The following is a 23,214-nucleotide window of genomic DNA, read 5'->3' as shown; positions in this document are numbered from 1 at the left end:
TGTACACGGTCAAGAGATATGAAGAATATTACACTGCACACATTCATGTAGGCAAATACATACATAAGGAAATGCATACATGTACGTACTACATGAATAAGATATGGATATATTTAATGAACATAGACATGCTACAGCAAAAGGTACCCATCTTATTTAAAATGGATGCCATATATACATTACAAATGAATACAGGCCATAAGCCTCAGACACGTTAGAGATAGAAGAACTTTGAGACTTTCTTCATTTCAGCTTGTTCCATAGTTGACTGAACAAACGCTCCCAGCTGGCTGTGGGGAAAATAAATGTCTCTGTTTCTTGCACTTTGTGCATCTTAATCCAAAGATTGCTGTACTGGGTTATGTCTGAGAAATGACCCGTTATACGGGATTGTACTTTGCCTTTTCTGCATTCAAACAATCTTCTTGTTGTGTTAACAATGGTGTAACGTTCGAATTGTTTTTGCTGCACTCATGGAATGCCCCAGGATGCCAACTGGCTTCGGGTAGACTCACTGGCGTCCTCCAGCATGTCATGTTCACGCTTCTACGGCATGTTGCCTTCACCCCTTTCCACACTCGAGCATGCAGATGCTCTTCTGGCTTCCTTCGTGGCACCGCAGTCACACGCCTTCTTCCCTTCAGGTCAAGAACACCACCTTCTCGACCTGCCGAGGACCCAGGACCTCTCTCGTGGCTCCCAGCATCTCCACAGCATGTCTGTCTCTGGCACAGTGTCTCTCCTTCTAACATGGCAGCCTTTTCTGCTTCGTACACCGGTACATGATCTTCACATTCATGAGATTTGGGACAGCTGCCAATGGGCCTCATTACGAGGTTGCCACCAACACAAGCGGTGGTGGTAAGGGTTAAGCTCCATTTCCATGAATTCTTATAGGATTCCATGGAAATGGGGTCACGGAAGCACCAGCACCGTTGCTAATTGTGCCGCTGTTTCTGTGATAACCATGCCGTTAGAGGCCTGAACTCTAAGCACGTCAGGTCTGTCAGGGGATTTGTGGCCCCTACCAGCATTGTTGTAGTTCTGGCACCCTTATTACAGCCCCGCCATACTTGTAATGAGGGCCAACATCTTCTCTATGACTGCCTCCCTCAATACAGTGCTCCCAATGTTTAAATGTCCCTCGCATATGTACTTTCAAAAAAACAACTAGACTGCATATTGTGTTTCATACTATTGATACCTTGTTCAAACTCCAGCATCTTCCTTATCTCAGTACTTGGGGAATTCTGGGAGTTGACATCCATAGATTTCATGTGACACATGGTATTTGAATAGTTCTTCTCAGTGATTTTAGACAAAGATACTTTAGAAGAAAAGGGTGTTGTGTTGCAGCTTTGTGTGCTTGTGTCATAGTTGGATGTTTGACCAGATAAATATGAGGAAGAAGGTTTATTTATTTCTTCTACAAGAGGGAACAAGCAGCGTACAGTATGCCATTAGGGTCTTGGGTATTAGAGGGTCTTCCGCATGTGAAAGGGGGAGATACCGCATCTCCTCCAATGAAGTCTTGACATCTCTCCAGTAGTTGTCACCTCCCATGTGATCCTCCCTCATAAAGTAGCCCATAGGGTCAGGATTAGGTAGGGCTACCGTCCCCTGGCCACATGGGAGGAGGTCACTGCCGGGGAATCTGTGATGACTCCTTTGGATTCATCACACAGAACAGTACATTGCTGCACAACATGTTTGTACACAGGAATATTTCCAATCTCTCCAGGTCAGGACAGCACCCCCCTCTGATGGTGAGGAAGATGTAGAGGAGCAGCTACATGCCTCTGCAGGAAATCCCGCCCCTACCTCCTCTATGTGGGATGCCTGAGATCGTGCCTTGCTTAAATGTAGCAGTTTTGCCAATTTGCCAAAGAGACGACCATCTGAGGGAAGAACTCCCTGCAAGGATACAAAAAACTAGCAAAAAGAGGAGCTGGTGACGTCACGAAAGACGAGCGTGACACCCTCAGAAAACTGACTGAAGAGAATGTACGGACATTACAGAAACTGATGACAAAGTTAAGAATCGAGTAAACTTTCATATGCGAAAAGAAGATTGCATGTGTGCGAAGCACTGCAGAAAATGCAAGCCGCTCAATAACGATACAGATGCTGTAACACAAGTAGATTAAGAAATCTTAGAAGCTGGCTATATGTAGTGAATAGACTGCAGGCGAAGCCGCCATTGTATAGAAGCTGGACACCGGTGTCACAAATTTAGTAAGCCAGGACCCAAGGAGAGGAAAAGCCGCGAACTGTGTCGCAGCAAGAATTAGCTGAGATTGTGGAAGAGTCTCGAAGGGCTCTCTGGCCTGGTGTCAATGCCGAAGCAGCCAAGACCAGTTATCTATTCTTAAAGGCAGAGACCGTGAGATGCTGAATCATCCCTTGTTAATGTGCAAAGAAACAACACCAAGTGTGGCAAGTTTTATTCCTTTAAGACATTTAAATGCTGCAAAATGGACCAAATCGTGGTCTCCTGTCACGTGAGCCGAGGACGGGAATAGAGCTGAGCGTGGAGTTCTAGAACAATGAAAGGGAAAACCTGTACTCCCATATATTCCAAGAGAGAACGATAATTTGTAAGGCCAAATTCAAAGACAATCTTCATGGCAGAAGGCATGGGTGATGAGAGATGTTGGGCTAATTGGGTTGGGAGGTAAAGTCAAGTCCACCTCCTGGCACGTGGGTTTGAGCTTACTTGCTTTTAAGTGAGCCAAATGTTCCAGAATGGCACAAGCTTGCCAACTAATTGTAGAGGGATGTATAATGAAGGGCCTTATAGTTTGAGTGCCAATGATATACTGTGTACTTAATAATGTTGAAGATGACATGTTTTAGAGGTAGGCATGAGTTGTCCACCTGGCAGTAGAGAACCAATCACAATCCCACCCCTTATAGAAAGTATACTTAGATGTGCAAAACCTATCACAACCCCTCGTAGGTTTTTCTCATTTGCCACGGAGTACTGTAGGACCATCGTGGGAATTGCAAGATAACTGGCCTGCGCAACCTGAAAATTGGCCGTCGGGAGCTGACTTCAAAATTATCCCGACCGCGATTGGCGAGTTGTCCACGCAGTCAAGAGGATGCGAAACGAACCAAAGACGGGGAGTCAGCGGCTGAGCGGCGCCGGCAAGTGTGTAACAACGTAAGTGTGGTCCATGTAACAAGCAATCTTATTTGCAGGGGTGGGAAAGGGATGTGTGAATAGGGGAAGAGGGGCAATGTAGATCACTTTTATTAATTAAAGTCAAGGTATCTAGAGGTAACGTCTGTTAGTGTTGTGTAGCGGTGAGTACGGTTCTGGTGTTTTGTACATTTGGTTGGTCACTTGATGTGTTCAGGCTGTAAAATTAATAGTAGACGTAATGGATCCCTATGAGTCAGATGTTTTAGTTCAGCGAATAGAAAAAGTATTCCCATGAATGTTAGCTGAGGCTATCTAGTGTGGAAGGTGAATTGACTGGTTAGGTCTCCCTGGTGAGAGGCGTACCATCCGTTAGGTGACGCAGCGGGTACAGTTAATTCACGCAAAGGTTAAGAGGTTGAAGAACGGATACTCCACTCCTGGAAGGTGGGAAGACAGCTGTAAGGGGTTTTGTGGGTGGGATTGAAATAACATATTGTTTGTCTGTCACAGCACGTAGTGTTTTTTTCCTCTCATCTGAACAGTATTTGGTGATGTCACCCATAGGCAATTACATAGGACCCTGCATTGTGGATTGGTAACGGATTAGCAAGCAGGTATTCCTCGGATTGGTAGACAGGTGACTGAGCGGCAGTGCACGGATGGTGCCTGTTTACGATTGAGGTGGTACACTGGACAACGGTAGTTCAGGACAAAGGCGGGGCCGTACAAGAGTATGCTGCACAAGGTGCAGAGCCACAGAGGCTCGTAAAAGAGAAAAGAAAGAAGAACGCTGTACATTGTACTGTATAACCTGTGAATTTTCCTTCCTGACGTAACAGCGGAGTGTCGAAACCCTCAACTAGAGGTCAGGTAAAATACAGACTGGTATCGTCCTGCATGGGGAGACAGTAGGGAAGGGGAGGAAAATGTATGGTGGTTCAGGAATGGTGTTAACCCCTATTCAGCACATGTGTCTCACTCTGCCCCTTTGTAAGGACAAAGTTATAAAGTATAGTGTGCAATGGTCCAAAAGCACAGAAGGGAAAGTAATTCGACCATGGCCGCCTAGTGGCAGTTTTTCCTCAGACGCGCTGCAATCACTACTGATGCACATACAAAACACATACAAGGGGGAAATGTTGGCTAACTGAATGGAAATATAGGAGTTATGGTGTATGTTTCAGGCGGACCGACCGTGGATGGTGAGCATGCGGGGGGAAAGGGAGGAGGGCGTGGATTCATGTGCGCCACCTCCAGCACCACCAGCGTCACTTCTGACAACTTAGAGGAGGAGCAGGGCTTATACCCGTTACTGTGAGCCTCGAGAACTAAAAGTGGCAGAGGGATATTCCAGCCCCACAAACAAACCACCCCCATATGCTCCAGAGGTACACGCCCCGGTCATCCCACCGGGAGAAACAGGGGAGGAGGCCACTAGCACGGGCCTTGACGAAGAAGGTCTGTGATGCGCGAAAACAGAGTTTGCAGGGATAGGCCCAGATGAATGGGTGGAGGCATTACACGGGGTTACAACAGGACAGGCAGAAGGTGCTGCAAGGGTGATAGAGGGGTTAGAGCTGGGACAGGGATGTAGGGGGAAATTGACACACAAGGTAAGTAAAGACCAGCAGATGGAGAATGCGGAGGAAAAGGTGGAAAAGTAAAGGGGAGAACGGAAGGGAACAATAATAAAGGGGCTGGAGCTCAAGGGGCGGGAATGGCAGGGACGGTCAACTCAGACGGACAGGGAACGGTAAGAGGAAGTCAGTAGGGAAGCGGAGAGAATGAAGCAGATCACAGAAATGGAGGAGGTGGAAAAGGTGATGGAGAAACAAAAAAGGGAAGATGCAGAAAGAGAGATGTCGTTGTGGAGGAAGAAGATATTATTACAACAGACACGTAAATATGAAGAAGGGAAGTTGAAGGAGCTGAGGTTGGCGAGAATAACTAAGGAACGCAATGAGGGGAACGAGGACGAGCGGGCACTCAAAAGGGTTCGAGAGGTGATACAGGAATAGTTGGGCAGAAAGAGGCATGATGAGGAATGGCAAGGGGAGCGACTGGACGGGCAGGCTTTACAATGGGCTACAGTGGGCAGCATGGGCGCGTCTAAGGCACCGTGTTGAGATAGAGAATATGGGAATAAAGGAGGAGTAAGATGTATGCGGGTTAACGAACATTGATCTTGAAACGGTAACTGTGCGTTACCCACACGCGCACAAACTGACGTTCTCGGGTGGGTTTTGTAGCGAAGAGGAAGATAACAGCAGAGACTATAACCCAATTGCTGAAAGAAGGGGAGGGCCTAGCAAATTCTACATAACATGAACAGTTACAGGGATGACAGTAACACAGACAAGGGTACACGCACGCTCACAAGGCGTGTTCAATGGGGTGCGAGACACACCACGTCTACCGCACGCAAAACAGGTGATGGACATAGACTCAGCGGCGGAAGATGAGAGGGGGCCTATTCAGATGTGACAGAATAGGCGCACGCCAGAAGAGAAGGACGCATCTTCGCAGATGCCCTTACTGGAGAAGGGTGGAAGCAGGCCACAGTATATACCGTGGAAACAGACAGACAAGGAGAACATTAAGCTGTGATTACCTTCCCTAAGTGGGGGGGCAGGGTAATGGATATACGAAAGGGAGAAGCTGACGGCAGGGCATAGACTGGCGCTGCGGGATGTCAAAGGTCTATTTGTGTCCATAGTGGTTGACACTGCAGACAATATCTGGAAAAGGGCAGGATTCCCAGGGGTGACCACACACAATACAGCAGACGACTGGGCACCATTCGTAAATTGTAGACCTGCAGTATGGCAAGCATTACAGATGCATTATCCTGACACATCAGACATAGGTGCAATCACGTTATGCAAAATGCGTGACGATGAGGATCCCATTAGCTATATTCAGGAGATTCAGGAACGCTGGTGCCTTGAAACTCAAGAGCAACGGGATAAAACTATAGCAATCTTTTATCACATTCTGATACAAGGGTTACCAGACCCAGTCCAGAGACAACTAAAGAAATTGGTGGGGATGGAGGCCAAAGCATGGTCGAAAAAACAGCTCACAATAGTACACCACTGTAGGCTATGGCAAGATCAGATGAAGCAGAAGGCTGAAGATAGGAAGGCAGATGAAGCAACACTAGTGCAAAAGAAATTATTCAAGTACGCCCTGGAAGGTGCATTCATAACCAGCCCAGCCCCACAACAGCACATAGCAGTACCGCAGCCTCAACAGCAGCAACAGTACCACACAGCATAGCAATTCATGCCCCAACAGGGAGGAGGATATGTGGGAATAGGTGGGAAGCCAGGCAACTATCGAGGGCGGGGAGGATTCCAGAGAGGATGCCCAAGGGGTGGGTTCAGGGGCTACCCACAGGGACAGGGGGAAGGAGGAATGGGGTACCCATGGCAAGCACGGGAACCTCAGCAATGTTGGAATTGTGGCCAACTCTGACATTTCTCTCACCCCTGCCGGAGCAGGGGGATGCAGCCAGGATGGGGCAAGCAGGGCCAACAGGACTACCAGAATGGGCAGAGCGGGTATTATGTGCCGGACGCACGACAGACAGGGCCACTACACAACGTACCACAACCCATCACCCCAGGTACAGCAGCAACAGACGATACCAGTAACCACACATGCACATGTGTTGTACACACATCAGCCACTACAACAGGGCATGACAGCTCCACAGCCCCAAAGCACGGCATCGGTACAGCAGTTGATGCAAATAAAGGACGATTCCACGCGAACCTTGAACACCACTGCAATGGTACCCATAACCAGGATGGGTGGGGTGACGCTGGTGGGGCCCAACCCATACACAGGTAATGGACAATCACTCATTGTACCCTGAATAGGACAGCCACAGGTGAACTTGTTGTGTCCCATCCTATCAGTCACACCTAATCCTGCGGAGGAACCTCGCACAAGGGTGGCAATAGGTGACAAAGTCCCTTCCTTTCTGGTTGACACTGGGGCGACTAGGTCGTGCAGACGGGAGGGAAAGTATAAATTGTCAGGCGATGTCATGAACACTGAAGGATTCTCTGGGGCTCGAGAAGTGGTTCCTTCTACTGATAACATCTCCTTATATATAGGAGATCATGACTTAACGCTAACCCTACCTTTACTCCAAGCACACACCTGTCAACATACCGAGACGCGACATAATGAGCCCACTGAACATGACGATCGCCTTTAAAGACAAAAAAGGCATAATTTGCTCTACACCAGGCATTCACATGCTCAGAGCCAGGCACATGCTTCAAGCATACTGTGGGCAACGGGTACAGAGGGGGGAGCCTGTTGACGCAGAGGCCTTCCTGTAAGGAACAGACCTGGCCCTTGCGTGGTTGCCTGGGATCCCTGGGAAGGTATGGAGAAGACCCAGTGAGTACCTCTTTAGGCCAGAAACACCAGCTGATGAAACGGAAGGGGCATTCATATCACTCGACAGAGCGGATAATGGGACGAGATGAATGGGTTGCGGTACACACACTAGATGACCAAGGAAAGGCATGGAGGGCCATAATAGCACTGGGAGAAGGATGCCGGCTAAAACAAGTGAGAGATGAGGATTTGTTCACACAAGCAAAGGGGAAAAGTGATATAATGCTAGGTATGAGCGTGTAAATTTGGATATATGCATAACATACCAGGAGGTGGCACAGAGAATGGCAATGGCCATAGAGGCTTCACCTTCATTCTGTTAAGAGGACCTAGCAAAGGTACCCGAGTCGATATGGACTACCAGCCTGTATGATGTTGGGTGCATAAAAAGCATAGGAGTAGTGTAAATAAAACTGAAGCCAGGAGAAATCCTGTCCAGAGCTCGGCAGTACCCATTGACTGAGGATGCAGATGAAGGCATTTATGAGACAATCATTGCCCTTATAGATGGAGGTATTCTGGTGCCATCAGAGTCTCCATGCAACACTGCGGTGTACCCCGTTTTCAAGGTAAATGGGGGGTGTTGGGTTTCATACAAGATTTGAAGCCCCTTAACAGTATCGTAGAGGCAGAATACCCAGTAGCAGCCAACCCTGCCACTTTTTTATGTGGCATCCCTGTTGAAGCAACAGTTTCCACAGTCATAGACCTCAAGAACGCGTTTTTCTCAATACCCTTGCACCCTGACTCACAGGACTTAACGAGTTTCATGTACCACAAGCAGAAGTGGAAGCACACAAGGTTGCCGCAAGAATACCCCGAATCACTCTCCATTTTCAATAGAATAATACAGTTGGACTTGGCTAAGGTCCAAACAAAAGGTTCAGTGCTGCAGTATGTAGACGATATTCTCATCTGCAGTGTCACTGAGGAGGAGTGCAGGGAAGACTTGATACACATGCTCACCGTGCTGGCAGAAAAGGGATATGAGGTGGACAAAGCCAAACTACAATACTGCCAGAGGGAGATGCTGTACCTCAGTCAGGTGATCTCACAGAATGGCAAGCACATAGCACCTAGCAGGACACAATCAATACTCTCCACGCCCCAGCCAAAGACAGTAAGGGAACTGCAGCGATTCCTAGGATTATGCAACTACTATAGAGCATGGGTGTTTGATTACAGCACTTATATTTGTCCCTTACTCGCGGCACTAAAGGAGGCGCAGAGGAACAACAAACAGTTGTGTTGGACAAGCAAAATGACTGAAGCATTCAGCAAGCTCAAACAAGCGATTTCCACAGCTCCTGTATTAGGGACACCAGATTACAAAAAAGGAGTTTTTCCTGTTCTCCCACTCAGATGGTCGGGTCATAAAAGCAGTATTGACACAAAAAACAAGCATGGGTCACAAACCAATAGCAAACTGCAGCGGCCAACTGGACGCAGTGATGCTAGGGCATTTTCCGTGCGAACAACATTTGGCTGCTGCAGCATTCGCAGTGGAAATTCATTACCAATAAACATGGGGTGCTCGACAACCCTTTTTGTGGAGCACGCCCTATTTGCAATACTGCATGAGCCAAAAAATACACTGACCACCCAGAGAGTGACAGGATATGACATTATACTGTCATGACCTGAGTTAAAAATAGTATGATGTAAAAATGTAAACCCAGTGCAGTTTCTGGCAGAAGAACATGAAGAAGGGGAATATGATTGCACACAGGCTATTGAAATATACACAGCAACACGAAAGGTGGAGGTACACGCACTTGAGGGCAGAGAAGTACTGTACATTGATGGATCATCAACGAGCTACCAAGGGTATGGTATACATAAAACATAAGCAGTGGTAAGAGTGAGAGACGACTGGTCAAGCGAAGTGGTGAGAAGCGTTCGGCTCCCCTCACATTACTCTGCACTAGCAGCAGAATTATTGGCTCTCATACTGGCACTCAGGGAATGTGACGGGAGGAGGGTCACTATCTATTCGGATAGTGCTTATGTGATGTCAACAGTACACTCAGGGTTGCGAGGTGGTTAAGACGGAGGTTTAGGAAAGCGGACGGGACCCCTGTACAACACGCGCTGCTCTTGGGAGAACTGATAGAGGCAGTCGTGTACCCAGCAGAATTGGCATTGGTGAAGTGTCAGGCACACACCAACAAAGAGGACCCAATATGAAAGGGGAACGAGGCAGCAGACTACCATGCAAAACATGCATCATATTTCGGAGAGATGTGGGACATACCAGAAAAACAAAAAGAGAAGGGAAGGGTGAGGCAAATGTTAATGAAGGAAGGATACAATCATTTACTGGAAAGTCAAATTATGGAACTGCAAGCAGCAGCACTACCAATGGACGAAAAGGAACTCTGGGTAAAAAGAGGGTGTTCAATGTCCCCAAATGACACCTTATGCTGCCAAAATAACACTGGAAAAGTGGTAATGCCACGTGTACTACTGGAAATAGCGCTCATGCAACTGCACCATCCTGCGCACACTGGGAAAGAGGTAATTGCAGCACATATTGGGGAATAATAGTTCTGTCCAGATTTAAACATGCATGTGTCCAATTTTATCAATAATTGTTCGACATGCCAACAATTCACTGTTGGACATTCATTAAGGCTAATAGCAGGAGTTCCCTGTCCTGAGGGCCCCTTCTCGCACCTCCATGTTGATTACGTGGATATGATCCATGTATGCCAAGGTTATCAATACATGATGGTGATAGTAAGCCCGTTCTTGAAGTTGATTGAGGCCGGTCCATGCTCTCATGCATTTTCCTTCAGAGCGGCCATGTTACACATCGCTGCAAGTGGTCTTTATGGGCACGGACCCGCTTGTGCGGCGCCCTGATTCCTAACATTTCTAAGATGGAAGCTGGTGAATTTTCCCGACCCGCTGGCAGCGGTCTAGTGGTTGCACGCTCCCTTGACGTGCGGACGACCGATCATGTGATCCTTTATCCGGAAACGAAGCGACCAGTGCTTCGCGTCGCTTCTGCCTTTGACGCTCCGTGAGTTCGCTTCTGAAACCTTTCTCTTCATGCTCTCATTTCTTTCTGTTGTTTACGGCTCCTACTTACCCTGTGTTACTTTCTCTCGTCAGATCCTCCTCTCAGCCTTCGCTGGTTTCATTCTCAACCGGCTTCGTGAATCCATCTTATTTGTCTCCCATTCCGGACAGATCCCCATCTGAGTAAGTTCCCTTTCTCTAGGATTCCCTTGAATATTTTATCAGATTCTCATCTCCTGTTATCCTTCCAGACTCTCCCGACTCGCCCGAAGCTGTCCTTTTCAGCCAGGTTCCAGATCCGAACTTTCCCTCAGTCCTATTCGGGTGAGAGTGTTCCCATTGATATCTCTTTCCTTTTCCTTCTATGGGCCCTCCTCTAACCTAACCCTCCTCTAACCTGCTCCCTATTTCTTCACTTTTCATTCCTGCAGACAAGGTGTCTTGTGTGATTCCCGGGGGTTCCTGTCAGAGACGTCCAACCTTCCATCGTAAAACCTGATCTACACGAGCTGGGATTTCGTCCAGGGTTTTCTTCCCATTGAGGGTTTCTCTGGGAGTCCTGCCCGCTCTCCTGGGTTACATTACCCTGGGCTGAGTGGCCAGGGCTATCACTGGGAAATCTTCACAGCTGCTTAATCCTCCCAGTTGGAGTCATCGATTGCCAAGGTGAGCTGTGTGTGAGCTATTACTTGATTTAATTCTACAACAGCTTACTCAGATTTACACAGTTCCCTAACAGTAATAACAGTAAGCGACGCCCTAAAAGAATATTGGCAATCGTAATTCCAAATGGAACAACAAATGCAGCAGCTAATGACGGCCATGCAGGCCATGTCATTAGAGGTACAATCCTTGAAACAGGATAATGCTCAACTACGACATCACGTAGCTAGAGCTTTTTCAGACACTCCCCCGTCGTCCTTACATTCCATTATGTACGACGGTGATCCCTACAGACTAAAAGAATTCTTTGACAGTTGTACCGTCCAATTCACATTGAAACCTCGCTTCTTCCCTACCGATAAAGATAAGGTAGGCTATATTATTTCCCACCTTTCTGGTCCTGCGTTAGCTTGGGCGACTCCTTTAGTAACCTCCAACAATGTTATTCTCGATTCTTACACCGCCTTCACTAACAGCCTCAAAACCATGTTTGGAAGAAAGGAGATTTCGGTTGCCACACAAGAGAGACTTCTCGATTTGAAACAAGGAAACAAAGAATTACTTTGGTATATCACTCAGTTTAAACAACTATCCTCTGAACTAGGCTGGCCAGATGAAGGTCTCCTCACTCTTTTTCGGAGAGGTCTCACAGATGAACTAAAAGACGAGGTCTCTAAAGTCCCTCGTCCCGCTAATCTAGCTGATATGATCACATTAACCATGCAGATTGATTACCGAATGCATGAAAGGACATGCGAAAAGAAAAAGGGGAAAGGAACACGACCACAGTGGGATCATTCCCCAACCCCTCAGAAATCTCTGTCTCCTACTGAAGAACCCATGCAAGTTGGGACCCTTCGAGGACCGATTTCAGCTACTGAAAGGGATAGGAGAAGATCTTTGAAACTATGTATGTACTGTGGGTCCTCTACTCATGTTTTGAAAGACTGTCACTTAGTTCCTCCTCGTCGCTCTCCTATTCCCAAGTCGGGAAACTTCAAAGCCTTACCGTTGGGGGAAGACCGGTAAGTGCCCAGCACCATTCTTCCCCGTATCAGACCAGTATGTCACTTGACAACTCTCTCAGCAACCAGGCCATGGTGGTAGTTTCTCTTTCCATCCTGCTACCAGAAAATGTCATCCCAGGTATTCCGGCCTTAATAGACTGTGGAGCGGCCGGTAACTTTGTGGATGTGGAGTGGGCAAAATTACACGGTATCTCTCAGGAACCAAAGACTTTGGTTACTCCTATTCAGGGAGTAGATGGTACACCTCTGAGTTCGGGCCCCATTAAAGAGCAAACCATTCCGCTCACTTGTAAAATATCTAGCCATAAAGAAACCCTGGTTTTTGATGTAATCAGAACTGCCCATTACCCAATTATCCTAGGACTCCCTTGGCTGAGATTACATAACCCATTCATAAACTGGGCTGCTGGAACCCTTTTTCTAGGGTCAGAATATTGTGTCCGTCATTGTCTTTCTCAAGAATCAGTGGGGATCTGTATACCTTCAGATGAGACACTCAAACCGACTGTATCTTCCATCAGTCAACTTGAGATTCCTGACTGTCATGAGCCTTACCGATCAGTGTTTGAAAACCCTGAATTTCCTAATCTCCCTCCTCATCGAAGAGATGACTGTCACATAGACCTGCTTCCCGACCAGCCCATTCCCTTTGGCCGCATGTACGTTCTTTTGCAAAGAGAAAAGTCGGCATTAAAAGAATACCTTCAAACCCATTTACGGAATGGTCTCATTTCTGAGTCGGTGTCTCCTGCAGGAGCATCATTATTCTTTATCCCCAAAAAGGACTCTGATGAGCTCCGTCCCTGTATTGATTATCGGGGTCTCAACAAGATAACCACTACTGACAAATATCCCATGCCTCTCATCACGGACATTGTTGAAGCGGTTCGAGGGGCGTCTTGGTATACCAAGTTGGACCTTCGCGGTGCATACCATCTTATTCGTATTGCACCCGGAGACGAATGGAAGACCGCATTTCGGACTCCTTTTGGACATTATGAATATCACGTTATGCCATTTGGCTTAGTTAATGCTCCTGCGATATTTCAGAGATTCATGGACCATCTATTTGCCGACATATTGTTCCGGTTCGTCATCACCTATCTCGACGATATCCTTGTTTACTCCAACAAACAAGAGGAACATATTCATCATGTTAACACCGTACTAGAACGCCTGCAATCCAACTATCTCTACTGCAAAGCATCCAAATGTGAATTCCATCAGAGACAAGTTACCTACCTAGGATTTGTCCTATCCTCCCTGGGCATTTCCATGGACCCCAAGAAGATATCCGCAGTGGTGGATTGGCCTATTCCAACAGGAATAAAGGACATACAGAGGTTTTTGGGGTTCGCAAATTTTTATCGTAAATTCATTCCTTCCTTTTCAGAAATCATACTCCCCTTGACTCGACTTCTCAAGAAAGGGGTATCATTTGTTTGGAATGAATCAGCTCAGAAAGCATTCGATATTTTGAAGGAAATGTTTACTTCCTCAACAATTTTGATCAACCCTGACCAATCCAAACAATTCATTGTCGAGACAGACGCTTCTCAGAATGTGTTACGAGCTGTGTTGTTACAGTCATCAGAACAAGATGAAGAAAGACCGGTGGCATACTTATCCAAGACATTTAATTCTGCTGAGATAAATCATTCAGTACTTGAGAAGGAACTGATGGCTATCAAACGCGCCTTCGAGGAATGGAGACATTTGCTTTTGGGCTCTCCCTTTCCTGTTTTGGTGCGTACTGATCACCAAAATCTCAAGGTTCCTCAAAATTCTTATACCACTAACAGCAGACAAGCACGTTGGGCTTACTTCTTCTTACCTTTTCGGATAGAATTTATATACTTGCCTGGCAGACAGAATTTAAGAGCAGATGCTTTATCCCGTAAGGATTCTCCAACTTCCTCGTTTTGCCCAGAAAAGATGTTCCCCAATGCTCGGTTTATTGCAGTACTCACTGATTTCCTGCAAGAGGTTCGAACAGCCACCGCTTGTAATAAGACTTTTTGTGAAGACCTGGCATCTACTTATCTTCTCTCCAAAGAAACAGAATACTACTTTCATGGTACTCAAGTTTTGATTCCCGTTCCTTCTTTACAACTGGAGGTGTTAAAAATCTGCCATGACTCACGAGCTGCAGGACATAGGGGAGTACTTTCCACATTGGAACTCATCCAACGACATTTCTGGTGGCCTTCCATGAGATCTGATGTCCGGGACTATGTGGCCGCCTGTAAGATCTGTGCTCTTGCTAAGTCTCCTCGCTCACCACCATTAGGGTTATTAGCAAGAATGCCCTTACCAGACCGTCCTTGGCAAATCATTTCCACTGATTTCATATCTGACCTACCGCCATCAGCGAATATGACTACTATCATGGTAAAGATCGATTACTTCACCAAGTTAGCACACTTTACCCCTCTGCGAAGATTACCAAATGCTCCTTCCATGGCCAACATTTTTCTCTCTGAGGTATTTTCTCGCCATGGTCTACCGGACACAATTGTGTCGGACAGAGGTCCCCAGTACACCTCTCTCTTTTGGCAACAGGTCTGCCGCATTCTGGGTATTAAACGTGCCCTCTCTTCTGGATATCATCCTCAGACGAACGGTCAAACTGATCGATTGAACCAAACCCTCGAGGGATATTTACGGTGCTTTATTTCAGCGGCTCAAGACAATTGGGTGGAACTGCTCCCACTAGCAGAATTTGCGTACAACAATTCTTTACATTCTGCTCTCCAGTCCACTCCCTTCTTTTGTACCTATGGTTATCACCCTTCCTTTGCTCCGAGTGTGTCTCCCTCCGATTCTGGCTGTCCGGGTGTGGATTCTCTGATTGCGGATATCCATGAGGGACAGAGACTGGCTAAGCAGTCGTTGCAGAAAGCTCAGGATCGAGCAAAGAAGTATGCTGATCGTCATCGTATAACGCTCACCTGATTCCCGTAGAGGCGCCGGTCTTGACTGGGCGTATACCGTATCTTCAAAGGTGATGTGTAACACACGGCTGGCTCTTTGGGCTGGACCTCAGTGCACTGTATGTCTGGCTCGAAGGGTAAGATGTCTGCAGATAGAAAATGTGGGATTAATGAACTGGGTTATTGAATGTCTCTCTCTTCTTCCCTTTCTCTTCTCCTGTAGAACCCCAAAGGTTAACGCTCTCACCTTAGGTAAGTGAACGCCGTGCTCTCCATCTGCCTCGAGGCAGGGTGCTGTAACCAGTTTCTTCACTGGATAAGGGGAGCAGGCCTCTTGACTTCAGAGGACTGCTGTACGTCGTTTACTGCACGAACGGTAAGTTTCGAGTAATTCTAATGTCTTTAAAGTCTTTAGTAATGATGTCTCTTGTTTTGCAGGGTTCCGGCGATGGCGGATGGCGGGCTGAAGTGAGTTGAAGATGGAGCCCGTGTGATGAATAGAAGCGCCTGGAAGCACGTAAGTAAGCGCTTGTTGCCTGCTTCACGATGCGCTCTAACTGTCTTTTTATTTTGCAGGTACAAGTTCGGGGCGGCTGCAGGGTGCCGGAATACCCACTGGGTTAGATGTGGAAAGGAGTAATGGCACGTGAGTATTAAAGTTCCCCAATGTCTTTAAACGCACCTTGTTTTGTCTTTCAGATGCGGGATGCAGCGCCGAAGGACTCCGGAGCGTGCGAAGAGTTGGTAAGCTTTTGTCTTTCAGATGCCGGAATGCAGTGTGAAGACTTCCGGAGCGCACGAAGAGTAGGTAAGCCTTTGTCTTTCAGATGCCGGAATGCAGCGCGAGGCGTTGGTGACAGCCGATGGACCAGGTAAGTGAAGAGCTGTCACTGAAGACCGTAATGCTAACCTGTTCTTTCTTGTCTTTATAGGTGTTGCTGAAGACTGGATTCAGAATGGTAAGCCTTTTTCCTTAGGCCCAGGATCAGATGCAGAAGACACGATGAGCGTTCTGCTGCTGAGGATGCAGAATAACGCAAAGCAAGATTCATCCATCGGGTGTGGTTTAAATAGCCTCCTGTAGTGCTTAGGTGTCTCCTTCCACAGCCACGCCTAGGTAAGAAAAGAGTTCCTGCTTTCCAGAAGAGTTCCAGTGTTCTGAATCTAGGGAGTGGCTCCTGCCCCACCCAACAGGAAAAGTAGTTCCAAACAGAAGAGGATCAGAGGCTCAACTGGCAGGCAAGTAAGCAGCATGGTCTGCTGCAGGTAAGTCCACCCAAGCATTATGAGCCCGGCGCTTCCAGCGCTGGGACTGGGCATATTTATGAGCCTGGTGCCACTGGCGCCAGGACTGGGTCCAAAAGGTCCCAATTGGGACTGCTTGGCACTCGGAACCTGGGTTATGGATCTGCTTCCAAGGGATTTGGGAAAACCCTGACCTTTTGGAAGCAGAGATCATGACAGTACCCCCCCTCAAGGCCCCTCCCAAACCGGGCTTCTCCGGGGGTTTTGGCTTGTCAGGAAATGTTCGGTGAAATCTTTTGATTAGGCGAGGAGCGTGGACATATTCAGCAGGTTCCCAGGATCTCTCTTGGGGGCCGTAGCCTTTCCAGTCAATTAGGTAGAATAGTTTAGATTTGGAGATCTTGGAGTCCAGAATGCTTTTGACTTCAAACTCGAGTTCTCCATCAACTAGGATAGGTTTTGGAGATTTGGTTAGTCGGGTTTGAGGTTGCACGGGTTTTAATAGGGAGACGTGGAAGACCGGATGTATCTTCATGTGCGGGGGCAAGTCCAACTTGACCGCTACTGGGTTTACTATGGTAGTGATGGAATAGGGACCAAGGTATCTTGGGTTGAATGTGCGTGGCCCTTTTAGAGGTAGATATTTGGTGGATAACCAGACTTGATCCCCTACTTGATATTGAGGGGCTTCCTTCCGATGTTGATCTGCTCCTTTCTTGTATTGTTCTTTAGCCCTTTGAAGGTGAGAAACAGCTTCCTTAAAGGCTTGGGTGATTGTAGAATGCAGGTAGTCTACTGCTGGTGTTTCAAGATCTTGGAAGGGATCCAACTCCGAGGTTCGAGGGTGACTGCCGTACAAAAGAAAAAACGGGGTTTTCCCAGTTCCCGAATGGACAGAGTTATTGTAGGCATATTCGGCTATCCAAAGGATGTCTTTCCAAGTTTTTTCAGTTTGTTGCAGCATGCAGCGTAAATACTGTTCCAGAGTTTGATTGGTCCTCTCGGTTTGTCCGTCGGTCTGAGGGTGGTGACTGGTCGATAGTCTCACATCAATTTGAGCCGACCGACAGCAACTTCGCCAAAAATGAGAAATAAATTGACTACCTCGATCCGAAATTAGAACCAAAGGAAAACCGTGCAGTCGGACGATGTTTTCGAGAAATTCTCGGGCCAGAGTTGCTGCTGTTGGCAAGCCTTTGAGCGGAATGAAATGCGCCATCTTGGAGAATAAGTCCACGATTACTAAAATCGTATTGTATCCGGAGCATGGAGGTAGATCGGTGATGAAGTCCATAGAAAGCGTATGCCAAGGGCGAGGTGGGATGTCAATAGGGCGTAAGAGGCCTGCTGGTCTTTCCTTTTGACTCTTGTTTTGGGCGCATACTCCACAGGACATTATACAGTCTCTGATATCTTTTTTCCAAGACGGCCACCAGAAGTAGCGCTTGATCTTTTCTGAGGTCTTGGCCATACCGGGATGTCCTTCCATTAAAGCATTGTGATAACAAGAGATTACTTTTTTCTGTAAATCTGTGCTGGGTAGGTATAATCGTTCTTGGAAATACAATAAGTTGTCCTTTACTGCAAAGTCCTTTCCCTACAGATGCCAATTCTGTATGTCTGCTGGAGTTACAAGTTGCCTGGCTTTATCCTTAACTTCCTCTATGGATTCTGTGGCGATTACACCCAGAATTCTTTGTTCGGGAATGATTGGTACAGGTTTAGGGTTGATCAAGTGTTCTTCCACTCCCATCCGAGAAAGGGCATCAGCTTTACCGTTTTTTGTACCAGGTCGATAGGTGATTATGAAGTCAAACTCGGCAAAGAATAATGCCCAACGGAGTTGTCTAGAGGATTGGGCTTTTGCGGTTTTCAAATATTGCAGGTTTCGGTGATCCGTAATCACAGTAACGGTGTGTCGGGCCCCCAGCAGATAATGCCGCCAAGCCTTAAAGGCAGACTTGATAGCCAGAAGTTCCTTGTCAGTAATCGTGTAATTGATTTCAGGAGGCGAGAATTTGCGGGACCAAAATGCCACGGGATGCAACTGATTGGTTACCGGGTCCTTTTGTGATAGAACTGCCCCCATGGCAAGGCTTGAAGCATCAGTTTCCACGATGTAGGGGAGTTCGGGGCGAGGGTGTTTTAAGATTGGTGCAGAGATAAATTTAGTCTTCAAATCCTGGAAAGCTTGTTCCGCCTCGGTAGACCATTCAAAACGTTTGTTTTTCTTTAACAAGGCAGTGATGGGCTGGACTATTCGAGAGAATTCGGGGATAAACCTGCGGTAAAAGTTAGCGAAGCCTAACATGCTTTGCACACCTTTTACGGAGGATGGTGATGGCCATTTGAGAACTGCATCGACCTTCTTTGAATCCATACGCACTCCGCCAGGTGATAATATGAATCCCAAGAATTCAACTTCAGTCATGTTGAAAACACATTTTTCCAACTTAGCGAAAAGTTTGTGTTGACGCAATCTTTCGAGGACCATTTTCACGTGTTTCCGATGTTCAGATTCCGATGAAGAATAAACGAGGATGTCGTCAATGTAAACAACAACACACACATCTATGAGCTCTCTGAGGACATCGTTCATAAAATATTGAAAGGCGGCCGGGGCATTACAAAGTCCGAAGGGCATGACCTGATATTCAAATAGCCCATACTTGGTGCGGAAGGCCGTCTTCCATTCATCGCCCTCTTTTACTCGTACCAAGTGGTAAGCTCCTCTAAGATCCAGCTTTGTATATATGCATGCTTTTCTGACTTGGTCCAGGAGTTCAGGGATCAAAGGTAACGGATATCTATTCTTAACAGTGATCTGGTTCAGGGAGCGATAATCTATACAAGTTCTAAGGTCTCCTTCCTTTTTTGGAACGAAGAACAAAGCTGAAGAAGCAGGGGACTTGGAAGGACGAATAAACCCATTAGCCAGGTATTGATCCAGGTATTGTCGAAGGTGAAGGTTCTCAGGCTCGGTGAAGGCATAAATTCTACTACAAGGAGGAGTAGATCCAGGTATCAGGTCGATCTGGCAGTCATAAGACCTATGAGGAGGTAGAGAGTTAGCCTGATCCTTCCGGAAAACATCTTGGTATTCTAGGTATTCGGGAGGTAACTGGGGAGTCTCTGAAGAAATTGCTGCCAGTGCAACACCAGGTGGAGGGTGACAAGTAGAGACACATTCTGGAAACTGGACCGTTCTTGCTCGCCAATCGATCAGAGGATTGTGTTTCTCTAACCAAGGTATTCCTAGAATAATCTGAAACTGAGGGGCCTTGATCACATCGAACACGATCTTCTCATGGTGTCCATCTTGACTTACTAGCGTCACTTCTTGAGTGGTATGCGTTACTGGCCCGGAGGCTATCTCCGTCCCATCCACCGTAGTAATGACGTCCTTTACAGCCTTGGGACAAAGAGTTAGATTCATCCTCAAAACCATTTCATGATCCACATAATTGCTGATGGCACCGCTGTCGACGTAAGCTTCAATTGCATGTAATCGATCCGGATTATCAGGGCTAATGAGGACCATAGGTATCACGAAATGCGAGGTCACGGAACTGGTTTTCACGCTCGGCAAGAGGACCTCTATTCTTGTCAGGCGAGGTCGTTTCCCTGCTCAGAGTTTGTAACTTTGGTAACTGCAGCTCCTACTGCCTTCTTGGCAGGTTTCACCGGACAGTCTCGAAGAAAGTGCCCTGAGTTTCCGCAATAGAGGCATAATTGCAACTGTTTTCTCCTTTCCCGCTCCTTTTGTGTTAGAGGACCTTTCAGACCCCCTATTTGCATGGGTTCCCCGGAGTCTACTCCTTTGGAAGGAGTTGGCGGTTTGGAAAATACTCGAGCATCAAACTTGGAACGATCGGCTTTCCTGTTCTGCAGTCTGTGATCTATTTGAACGACTAAGTCTATATAGTCCGAACAATCTTGTGGGGGATTCACTACTTGGGCTAACACATCTTTGAGCTCTCCGCGTAGACCTCTATAAAACAGCGTAATCCTTTTGTCCTCAGGCCAGTGAGTTTCCACTATCAGCCTGTTGAAAGACGCAATATAAGCCAAAAGGTCTTGATTACCTTGTCGCAACGAAAGAAGCTCATTGTCCAAGGCCTGCCCCTGTGAATGACTTGCGAACAGTTTTTCCATACTGAGCTGAAAAGCTTGAAAATCATGGAGGACCGGATCATCTTGATTTACTAGAGGGATCGACCAGTCTGCCGCATTGCCACTAAGGTACGAAAGCACAAAAGCTACTTTAGCTTGATCAGTTGGAAAGGCTGCTGGCCGGCATAAGAAATGCAACCGGCACTGATTGATAAATACTGCAAACCTCTTTGGGTCACCAGAAAATCGTTCGGGCGGAGCCAGAGGTACATTCCCAGGTAGGTTGATCTGCACTGGATTCATAGAGGATGTAGAAGGAAGATTTCCCCCAGATGCGGGTAACGGGGTCTGTCCGGCTTGTGACTGTAGCAATTGTCTAGCGAGATCATCTGTTCGCTCCTTGGAAATAATCAGTTCCCTTCTTAGAGCGTTCGTTTCCTGACGGGCTGCATGCACTTCTGCCCTTAGTTCCCCAAGTAACTGGGCTAGCTGGTCGGTATCCGAGGTTTCCATAGCGCCTGGACGGGAGTTTTGTGGTAGGCTTTGCGTTCTGTAACGCTCACCTGATTCCCGTAGAGGCGCCAGTCTTGACTGGGCGTATACCGTATCTTCAAAGGTGATGTGTAACACACGGCTGGCTCTTTGGGCTGGACCTCAGTGCACTGTATGTCTGGCTCGAAGGGTAAGATGTCTGCAGATAGAAAATGTGGGATTAATGAACTGGGTTATTGAATGTCTCTCTCTTCTTCCCTTTCTCTTCTCCTGTAGAACCCCAAAGGTTAACGCTCTCACCTTAGGTAAGTGAACGCCGTGCTCTCCATCTGCCTCGAGGCAGGGTGCTGTAACCAGTTTCTTCACTGGATAAGGGGAGCAGGCCTCTTGACTTCAGAGGACTGCTGTCCGTCGTTTACTGCACGAACGGTAAGTTTCGAGTAATTCTAATGTCTTTAAAGTCTTTAGTAATGATGTCTCTTGTTTTGCAGGGTTCCGGCGATGGCGGATGGCGGGCTGAAGTGAGTTGAAGATGGAGCCCGTGTGATGAATAGAAGCGCCTGGAAGCACGTAAGTAAGCGCTTGTTGCCTGCTTCACGATGCGCTCTAACTGTCTTTTTATTTTGCAGGTACAAGTTCGGGGCGGCTGCAGGGTGCCGGAATACCCACTGGGTTAGATGTGGAAAGGAGTAATGGCACGTGAGTATTAAAGTTCCCCAATGTCTTTTAACGCACCTTGTTTTGTCTTTCAGATGCGGGATGCAGCGCCGAAGGCCTCCGGAGCGTGCGAAGAGTTGGTAAGCTTTTGTCTTTCAGATGCCGGAATGCAGTGTGAAGACTTCCGGAGCGCACGAAGAGTAGGTAAGCCTTTCTCTTTCAGATGCCGGAATGCAGCGCGAGGCGTTGGTGACAGCCGATGGACCAGGTAAGTGAAGAGCTGTCACTGAAGACCGTAATGCTAACCTGTTCTTTCTTGTCTTTATAGGTGTTGCTGAAGACTGGATTCAGAATGGTAAGCCTTTTTCCTTAGGCCCAGGATCAGATGCAGAAGACACGATGAGCGTTCTGCTGCTGAGGATGCAGAATAACGCAAAGCAAGATTCATCCATCGGGTGTGGTTTAAATAGCCTCCTGTAGTGCTTAGGTGTCTCCTTCCACAGCCACGCCTAGGTAAGAAAAGAGTTCCTGCTTTCCAGAAGAGTTCCAGTGTTCTGAATCTAGGGAGTGGCTCCTGCCCCACCCAACAGGAAAAGTAGTTCCAAACAGAAGAGGATCAGAGGCTCAACTGGCAGGCAAGTAAGCAGCATGGTCTGCTTCAGGTAAGTCCACCCAAGCATTATGAGCCCGGCGCTTCCAGCGCTGGGACTGGGCATATTTATGAGCCTGGTCCCACTGGCGCCAGGACTGGGTCCAAAAGGTCCCAATTGGGACTGGTTGGCACTCGGAACCTGGGTTATGGATCTGCTTCCAAGGGAGTTGGGAAAACCCTGACCTTTTGGAAGCAGAGATCATGACACATCGTCGAGACTTTAAGGAACTGACCATCGGGGATTCGGTCTGGTTGGCTTCCAGATTTCTTCCTCGTCATTTGGTCCCATCTAAGCTATCTCCCAGATACTTTGGTCCCTTTCTAGTTCTCTCCAAGATTGGGGCGGCCGCTGTCCGACTTGCCTTACCTGCTTCCTGGTCTCGGATTCACCCGGTTTTCCACCTGTCTCAGATTAAGCCAGTGGTGCGGGATCGTTTTCATCGCAATAGTGATTCTCTACTTCCTCCGATTCTCACTGACAGTGGTCCTGAATTTGAGGTAGCTGCTATTTGTGACTCACAATTCCATCGTGGTCGATTGCAGTTTCTGATTGACTGGAAGGGTTATTCTCCTGCTGAAAGAACTTGGGAGCCAGCTTCTGGGGTTCATGCACCCCGTCTTGTGCAGCGTTTTTTCCTGCTTCATCCGGGTAAACCAGGGGCGCCCTCCCGGAGGAGAGGGCATACTGTTACACATCGCTGCAAGTGGTCTTTATGGGCACAGACCCGCTTGTGCGGCGCCCTGATTCCTAACATTTCTAAGATGGAAGCTGGTGAATTTTCCCGACCCGCTGGCAGCGGTCTAGTGGTTGCACGCTCCCTTGACGTGCGGACGACCGATCAC

Source organism: Ambystoma mexicanum, chromosome 5q (genome assembly GCF_040938575.1).
Source record: "Ambystoma mexicanum isolate Mex_15411 chromosome 5q, UKY_AmexF1_1, whole genome shotgun sequence".
NCBI lineage: Eukaryota > Metazoa > Chordata > Amphibia > Caudata > Ambystomatidae > Ambystoma > Ambystoma mexicanum.
This window is presented reverse-complemented; position numbering follows the sequence as displayed.